The sequence below is a fragment of the Capsicum annuum genome, chromosome 1 (genome assembly GCF_002878395.1).
Source record: "Capsicum annuum cultivar UCD-10X-F1 chromosome 1, UCD10Xv1.1, whole genome shotgun sequence".
Taxonomy (NCBI): domain Eukaryota; kingdom Viridiplantae; phylum Streptophyta; class Magnoliopsida; order Solanales; family Solanaceae; genus Capsicum; species Capsicum annuum.
In genome coordinates this window covers 74,472,094-74,477,954 of record NC_061111.1, presented here as the reverse complement: position 1 = coordinate 74,477,954, position 5,861 = coordinate 74,472,094, and the positions used below count along the sequence as shown (strand labels likewise).

General features: G+C 29.1%; 1 long non-coding RNA gene across 1 annotated transcript; it reads left to right on the top strand.

Annotated features, from left to right (window-relative positions):
- Positions 1 to 1,311: 1,311 nt before the first annotated feature.
- Positions 1,312 to 5,659, top strand: LOC107876307. The gene is made up of 2 exons (XR_001676047.2): positions 1,312 to 1,672; positions 5,337 to 5,659. It is a non-coding gene; the product is annotated as an uncharacterized LOC107876307 (long non-coding RNA).
- The last annotated feature ends 202 nt before the right edge of the window (positions 5,660 to 5,861 follow it).

Sequence of the window (5,861 nt, the reverse complement as noted above, 5' to 3'; positions counted from 1 at the left end):
CCACTGATACCTAGTGCCAAAAGCATCTCGATAGTAAGCAGCCTGGATATGCCGATGGCCGAGTCCTCGGACAAAGCCAAAAGCCAAGGTAACAAAGTGGCAGGAGATGTCCCATTAGCACTTAGTGCCAAAAACATCTCGACGGTAAGTACGGATATGCCGATGAACGAGTCTTCAGACAAAGCCAAAAGCCAAGCACAAACACAGAGAAATTTCTCTGAAGTAGTAAAATTAGTAAAAATTGAAACAATCTTTGAGAAATAAGAAAAAAAGACTAACTTCTCTTCAGGAAAATAGTTTATTTCTTTTCAGGTAGAAAAAATTCATTCGATGAAAGAAGAATATATAACTTCCACAAAGAGAATATACAATCTCCCAGAAACCTGTGGAAAAACTTTTGGAGTTATTGAAATGAAGAGCCTATATCCAAGGATTTCTATATTCCTGGGAGGATTGGTTGATTTCAGAGCCAAATTATTTGAATTCGGTTACTTAAATCGTGTTTATTCCAAATCAAATCTATCTGAACTAGAAGGACTACCAATACATTTGACTAGTTCAATAAGAAATTACGCTGAAGAGGAAGCAGTCTATTGTAGATTCTACAGCATAGCAATGGAATCTCAAGATGATCAATTATATTTTTCCACTTTTAATTATATAACAGTGAAAAAATTAAGTGACTTTAATATCAGCGCCACAAGAGTTGATAAAATGATTCCATATTTTTGATAAAAAATGAATCCAAACCAGGAGAGCTTTAGGATGAAGGCCGTGTATCACATCCTTAAAAATAAATATGAGGAAAATTACAAGGTACTAAACATGGATACACACTGATCCTTATGACCAAAGGAAAATCAAAATCAATAGTCCTAAGGGACAAAATTGTTGAATTCAAAACACACCAATTTTCAGCTACTCCAGCAACTTGGAATATGACATGCAAATTTTTGGAACATGAATATCTCAAAAAGAATGATGGCGAAAGCTCATCAATGTCCAAAGAAATGTAATCCACAGCTGTGAAGATGAAGTTAGCAATGAAAGAAAAGACGCAAGCAAAAACATCTACGTCAACATAATTGTCGGCACCAGACGACAAAATGATAAAGAAGGATGGACCCCATGATCCAAAAAGTAGCAAATCAGATGAAAGAAGAATCTTATGTCTTATCTTATCCTGCTAAGATGATAAGGGACCAAAAGATAAATAGAAAATTTCTGAAGGATGACCTGAAAGAAAATTGAATATTGTAATTCTACCCCCCCTTGTATCTACAAAAGGAGAGATAGAAACTCATAGAAGACAGACTACATTTCTCTGAATATCTCTTTTTTAGAAAATGCTAGGTATCTTCTATACGAGTGAGTGAGAAACACTTCTCCCGTAAGGAAAAAGTAACAAATAGTTTGTGTAAAAGTATAAGGAAGATTTGATTAAAGATTTTTCCTATGTTGTAATATCTTCATGAAATAAAAATGTTTGTTTTATATCTTTTGTCATTCTTTTATGTTGGTGATAAACGAAAGTTGTGATCTTCAGCCTTGACGGAGGAAGGACGACACAGTAGCCTGAGACAGTGAATCGCAATAGGCTAAATAGTTCTTCATAGCTGGAAGGAGAAACACTATGGTGTTGATACAAACAATATAGAAAGAAAGTCGAAAGGTATATACCAAAACTCTATCATTTCAAGAAAATATTAACATAAGAAAAATTTGTCTTCATATCTACTTTATACATTCATACATACTATGTGTTACTAAGTACCTATAAGGAATATAAAATTATGAACAATCTATTCCTATCATCATAAGAGTGGTACAACCACGATTAAAGAAATTCAGAAAATGGTTTTGGGAATCCAAAACAATTATAGATTGAATTAACGGAGACATGACGAATTTGCAAAATTATCTTTGTCAAATCTATCGGTTAAAAACTGCTTCACTTAATTCTGAAATTAAAAAGTTTAAAATATTATTAGTTAGAGCATTAGATAGAAACCGTGCTCTAAAAACACACAGGTTTTTCTATTAAAAAGATATAAGGCGAAAATAAATAAATACGTTCTTTATACTTCCTAATGAGTTATTACACTATTTTCTTAGATGGAAAAACATTAATCACTATTTTAAAGGTGATGAAATTAAATAAAGATTTACAAGAAAAAATTCTTGAAAAAAATTATAGATCATCTTGTCCAAGAACAATGGTCTATTCATGACTATTCATATGTGGATAGTGATGATAATCCATACTATTGGTATGATGATGACTATTTCACTGATTAAGTGAATAAAAAATTCCGTACGCACACGCTATTTGTGAACAACCCCAAATTATTGGTATATATATATATTAAAAATTTTTTCTTGAATGACTATTAATTTGTGCGCTAAAAAAATATTTTTTTAAGAGTTTAATTGTTGAATGTTTGTGTTTGAAAAAGATGGGCAAGAGAAATAAAATAGAATTTGGACAATTGTGATAATTGGTCAACAGTTAGTATAATTGCTTATGTGAAGAGAAATGTTACATATTTTGTCCTTGGTATAATTTGAGATAAATGTGAAGAGAAATGTTACATATTTTGTCCAATTAATTGTCCACTAATTATTCTCTTCACATTAATTGTTCACTAAGGAATAAACCAAATTATACTAACTTGATTATGTGAAGAGAAATGTTAACTTTTTATTCAGACAAGTAAATCTTCTTTTCCGTCAATCGAACACCAATAAATGAAAATTATAAGGGCACCAATAAATGAAAATTATAAGGGCAAAAAAGTTAATTATTTGATCAAATGTGAATAGATTATAAGCTAAAAAAAGTAATCTAGGATTTGTTACTTTTTGTTTTTAGGTTAAAAAAATTTATTTTAACTTTTTAAAGCAATTATAAAATTTACCAAATACTTTTTAAAACTATTTTGATCAACTTACAAATTATTTTTATAAGTTATTTTGATCAACTTATAAGTTAAGTAAAATAAGCAGATAGTCGGACAAAATAAGTATAAGGAACTCTAGAATTTGGGAAAAGGGGAAAATGGGAAAGTTAAAAAGTAGGGATGTCAAGTCAAACGAAGTAGTAGTAAGACAAATAATGATCACTCGTAAATAAATGTAATTAATAATGATCAGAAGTAAGAAAGTTTGCAGGTATTTGTGCAAAAGAATTGTAGAAATTAGAGAGCCAACAATATAAAATAATATTTTCTCCATTTTATAATAAATGAATTATTAAATTTTGACACACAGATTAAGGAGTAAGTATTAAAGATATAAATTTAATACAACTTTCTATTTTTATCTAAAAAGAAAAAGTTAATTTTGTAATACCTTCTCAAAAGTTAACTGGTTGTCAAATCATAAGAATAAATTTAAAAAAAAATTTAATAACATTTATTTTAAAATATTAATAAATATCTAAATAATTTACTTATTCCGAAATTAAGGAAGTTGAAGTCATGATCCTATTAAAGTTTTTAAGTAAATCCCTAAACCCTCCCCCTTTCTTTTTCCCTTTCGCTTCAGTCCCCTATCCCCACCACCACGTCCTAAAAAGAAAAAGGAATTTGGAATGATGAGGTTGAGGTAATGATGGCAAGTGGGGTAGCAGAAGAAAACAAAGTAGAAATAGTACTCCTAATAAGTAATGTAATACAAGTTAGAAAGAAATGGAATATTTAGGGTTTGGTGACATGACATGCAAAGGATGCCTGCCTGCCTGCCCTGCCTTAATTTATTCAGAGGGTTACGGGTATAAATTGTTGACCTTATGTACTATATATACTTTTGTTGGTACTCCCTATATTTTATAATAAATGAATTGTTATAATTTGACATATAGATTAAGAAAAAAATATTAAAGATATAAATTTAATATAAATTTTTATTTTTACCTCTAAAAAAAAGATTGATCTTATAATACCTTTTCAAAGGTTAATTGATAGTCAAATCATGAGGATAAATTTGAAAAAAATTCAATGGTTCACTTATTTTAAAACACTAATAAATACCTCAACAATTCACTTATTTTGAAACGGAGGGAGTAAGAAGCGAATTCAAAGTTCAATTTTATAAATTTAATTTTTAAGATTTTTAGCTTTGCATTTATTATATTTTGAAATTATAAATTTATATCTACCCTCATTACAACTTTTATAGATTCTTGACCTTGTGTACTATATATACTTCTCGTAGTATTAATCAGAAGCAAATTAAGATTCAATTTTATAAATTCAAAATTTAGGATCTTTAGCTTTTCATTTATTATAATTTTAAATTATAAATTTATTTCTACCCTTATTACAATTTTTAGCAATTTATGTTTTATGTATCATTTAAGACGGACGACTACTATTTTTCAGTTGAATTTCCTATAATTTTTTATATATAATTTATATTCTATTTAAAAGTTCTGAGTTCACGTGAATTCGATACCAAAAGGTTGGACCTGCCTTTAGCATTACCACCTTGTATATATACACCTAGTGATATATAATTATGTACTCAAAGAAAACATTAAACTAAATGTTAGAATTGTACTGTCTTCTCATTGTTCGAAATTTTCTTTTGCATGTGTGCTTTGAGTAGCTCAAAGCGTGCCTGCTAACTGCTCATAGATGACAGAGATAAAGAGTTGAAGAAATTAAACTATTAGTTGAACAATTTTAGAATAAGCTCAATTGGATTTAACAAGTCCTACCATGCCACATGACAAAATTGTGAAGATTCACCCAAAAGAGTGTGCCTATGTGTCTGAATATATTTTGGCACAAATTTTTAAAAATTAACTGAAATATTTGGAATTTATGATATAAGCTTGAAATGTGTACAACAATATCAAAATGACTTTTAAATAGTGCATTTTTAGACATATCAAGCAAAGTATTGAAATTAAGAATTGGAGTACTGATAAGTCTAAAAAGTATAGAATTCTTTCAAGACAGGATAACAAAAAAAAAAAGTTACGTAAATTCAAATAGGGGAGCAGAAAATCAGGAATTAAATTTTAGCAGAAATATATTAATGTTTTCATTTTCTTATGTTTTATTAGATAAAATTACTCAGATATTAGTGTTAGATGAAAAATAATAAAACTCATACTATATGAAATGGTTGCACATTAAAAATAAATAAAACAGAATATGTAGTGGGACATTTCATTTTTTTTGGGACTTACTGTCCTACTGAAATGCAAAGGGAACATATTATATGATTTAAAATGTATATGGGAGCGTCCACATTGTTGCAGAAGAGAGAAAGGTATATTCTATTCTCTCTTTTTTATGGACGTGAGAATTCAATGCAATGCAATGCAGAGTGTGCAGTGCAATACAAAAAGTGGAGAGGAAGTTATGGAAAGTTGGTTCCCTTTTTCTTTCGCTTTGGAATGATTAAATCATTCTTGATATTCTTATAGTAAGTATAACCCCACTGGCCACTATCACTGTCCGCTGTGCCTATTTGGGACGGAGTCAAAGTAGGATCAAGGAATTTATCCTAAGTCTTACTGATGAAACATTATAATATTTATTTTTGATTAAAATTATGTTTTATGTATATGTAGTATATGCAAAATTTTATTTAATTTATTTGTGTATTTATTTATTTATTTATATTTTATACTCTCTTTTGGTAAAAATTATGGCAGCACCACTATTTCTGTTCATGCATGACAAAACTATCATACAAAAGCTAGTAACAAAAGGCTACTCTCCTCGATTAATTTAGTTCTCCAGGCTCCTCCTTTCTTCTGTATAAGAAAATTCTTTTTACGTACAATAACCAAACAAGGTGGACAGATCCCTTGCTTTTACAAAGAGTAGTCTCTTTCACAAGATCAT